Below are 3441 nucleotides of genomic sequence, written 5' to 3'. Positions count from 1 at the left end.
GAGTGGCCATGGAACAAGCTGTGGAGAGGAGCAGAACGACTGGTGTTGGAGGAAAACTGGACACGTTGTTTGGAACAATCTTCTGAGTTTGGAGTCAGTGAACCAGGCTGGACTCCTAAACACAGCTTGCCTATGTCTATTTCTACTGAATTACTGTATTAATATAATTTGTAAAACATTTTGATTAAAAAAAAAAGTTTTCTTTAGAAGAAACAATCATTTCATAAAATATTGTAAGTTTATGATCAAATGTGTGCCTCAGAATTTGTTAGTTATATTTCAGACAATCATGTTTGTGAAAATGCAATTTGATATGTTGTAAAATGGTTTGTGCACATTTTACAAACTAAGCATTCACATGCAGAACATGTGCAGGGCATGGGAGACTTTTATGGTACGTGCAAGATGTAGGAGCACCAGAATTGTTTCTCATGCACACAAGAAATGTAATTTAAATCATGTTTACATTATTGTCCTTTCTAGGGGGTTCCTATAGGTAATTAAATTAAATTCAGTTTATTTATATAGCGCCAAATCACAACAAAATTGTCCCAGTGCACTTTACAGGAACATTCATATACTTTGTACATAAAAGCCCATTAGTAAAGTTCTCCATCTAAGGAATCCAGCAGACAAGTTGAATCTTGGTTCTGTCACAGTCTCCCATTCTGAGCAAGCACAGTGACAACAGTGGAAAGGAAACACTCCCTTTTAAACGAAAAACCTCCAGCAGAACCAGGCTCAGGACAAGCGGCCATCTGTTTTGACCGACTGGGTTTGAGAGGACAGGAAGGAGAGACAAACGAACACAGAATGGTAGGTCCAGATATAGGTCCAGGTGTACCTGAAAGACCAAAAAAACATGTTAAAGATAGAAAAATTATTACAAATGTTGAGCAGAGTAATTAAAGACAGCAGCAGAGTGAAAAGTAATCCAAAACAAACAAAACATAAACTGAAACATTTGTCTGTCGTCCATCCATTTTTTGTTCCCTCCTATTATTTTTTGCGTTGTGGTGAGATGTTGTTTATCTCCAGCAGTTACTGAATGAAAGGACACCATGGACAAGTTGTAGGTTTGTTATGGGCACAAATTCCATTCATAAATATATTTTGAGCGGTAAGAAGAAAGGAGGGGGTCTGGCTGTGTTTGTGAATGATAGATGATGTAACTCTGGAAACTTAACTTAACTAACAAAGATTCTTAGGTGTTGTGCAGATCAGCTGTACTGCATCATGGGATACATGATCAACATGAGCCTAAGGATGAGGAAAGTACAACAGCTGTGGAAGACCTCCTGTGTGGTACCAGTGCTGAATGACACACATCTGAAGGACCTCAGCAGCTACAGGATGGTAGTGCAGACCTCAAATCTTATGAAGAACCTTGAAAGCTTGGTCCTCAACCATCTGCGCCCCCTGATGAGTTTGATACGCTGCAGTCTGCCTACCAGCCTGGCATCGGGGCTGATGATGCCATCCTCTATCTTCTGCACTGAGCTTTGACCCACCTGGAGAAGTCTGATAGCCCTGAGAGGATCTTGTTCTTTGATTTCTCCAGTGCTTTTAATACTATCCAGCCTGGACTTCTGAGGGACAAGCTGGAGCTGTCAGAAGTGGCCCACCACCTGTTCCAGTGGACACTGGCCACCCACAGTATGTGAGGACATGAGGCTGTGTCTCTGACAGGCTGGTCTGCAGTACAGGGGCCCCACAGGGATTTGTGCTGGCACCCTTCCTGTTCACCCTCTACACTGCAGACTTCTCCATCAGCTCCCCAGGCTGCCATCTGCAAAGGTTCTCTGGTGAGTCTGCCATAGTCGGCCTCATCACAGGTGAGGATGACTCAGAGTACAGACAGTGGGCACAGGACTTTATTGACTGGTGCCAACGGAACCACCTCCTGATTAACACGCAGAAAACAAGGAGCTGGTGGTGGATTTCCACAAGCACAGACCCATCACACTGACCCCGGTGAACATCCAGGGAGCTGACATTGACATAGTGGACTCTTAGAAGTACCTTGGTGTTCACCTGAACAATAAACTGGACTGGAGTCAACACTGATACACTTTACAGGAAGGGTCAGAGCAGACTTTACCTGCAGAGGAGACTGAGGTCTTTTGGAATATAAGGGGTGCTCCTGAAGACCTTCTTTGACTCTGTGGTGGCATCAGACATCTATGGTGTGGAATGATGGAGCAGCAGCTTCTCTACAGCTGAGAGGAAGTGGTTAGATATGCTCATCAGGAAGGACAGTTCTGTATTAGGATGCCCCCTCGACCCAGTGAAGGTAGTGGGTGGTGGTGTCTCCCACATCATGCATGAAGCTGTTACAGAACTGGAGAGCTCTTTAACAAATTACTGCATCCGAGGTGCACAAAGGAGTGTTATCTCAGGTCCTTCCTCCCAGCAGCTGTTGGACTTTATAACAGTCACTGATCACAACAAATATAATAAGTGTTTACATCCCTGCTGTCACTTGCACAATGTTTAGTGTTTTCGTTTGCATTCAAAAACTCACGTGCACATGTACATTCTTTGAATTATCCTACTCAATTCACATCTCTTGAATCTAGGTATGTTATTTTTAATAACTGCACATTATTTTTTTTCTTATGCTGTAAATACGCCCTTACTGTACAGTCTCATTCATTTTCTGTATATATATATATATATATATATATATATATATATATATATATATATTCTACCTTTGTGTGAATCTGAATTGTTTGATTTACCTGTCAATCTGTTGCTGGTATACCTTAATTTACCCACTGAGGGACAATATGGGCTAGTTCTGTTCTATTCTATTCTATTCTATTCTAGCCTAGTCTAGTCTAGTCTAGTCTGTTCTGTTCTATGTGTATATGAAAATAATTTGTAAAAAAAAAAAAGTACACGGTAGCACGGTGGTGAAGTTGGTAGAGCTGCCGCCTCTCAGCGAGCAGGTTACCCCGGTTTAAATCCCGGTCGGGGACCTATCTGGGTTGAGTCTGCATGTTCTCTCTGTGCATGTGTGGATTTTCTCTGGGAACTCCAGTTTCTTCCCATCTGATTGGTAACTCTGTCTCTAGGTGTGAGTGAGAAACTGAATGATTGTTTGTCTCGTTTGTCTCTATGTGTCCCTGTGATGGACTGGAGACCTGTCCAGGGTGTCCCCCACCTCTCACACAGTGACAGCCGGATATGGGCACCAGTGACCCCCATGACCCGAAAAGGAAGAAGCAGATAAATCTAATAGATGGATGGATGGTATGGAACTGTAGTTGATAAAACATGTTTTTATTAATACAAAGACCTCTAAATAGCTTAATTAAAGAAAATATATTTACAGTTATTTTACAAAACAATTGCTTCCTATTTAACCTGGAGTAAACCAGGAGCCAAAAGAGAGAGAGAGAGAGAGAGAGAGAGAGAGAGAGAGAGAGAGAGAGA

At 42.2% G+C, this 3441-nt stretch overlaps 1 pseudogene; it reads left to right on the top strand.

Moving 5' to 3' along the window:
• Positions 1 to 1236: 1236 nt before the first annotated feature.
• Positions 1237 to 3441, top strand: part of LOC119430796 — an 8568-nt pseudogene continuing 6363 nt past the window's right edge.

The sequence above is a fragment of the Nematolebias whitei genome, chromosome 1, assembly GCF_014905685.2.
Source record: "Nematolebias whitei isolate Nwh7 chromosome 1, NemWhi1, whole genome shotgun sequence".
NCBI classification, from domain to species: domain Eukaryota; kingdom Metazoa; phylum Chordata; class Actinopteri; order Cyprinodontiformes; family Rivulidae; genus Nematolebias; species Nematolebias whitei.
This window is presented reverse-complemented; position numbering and strand designations above follow the sequence as displayed.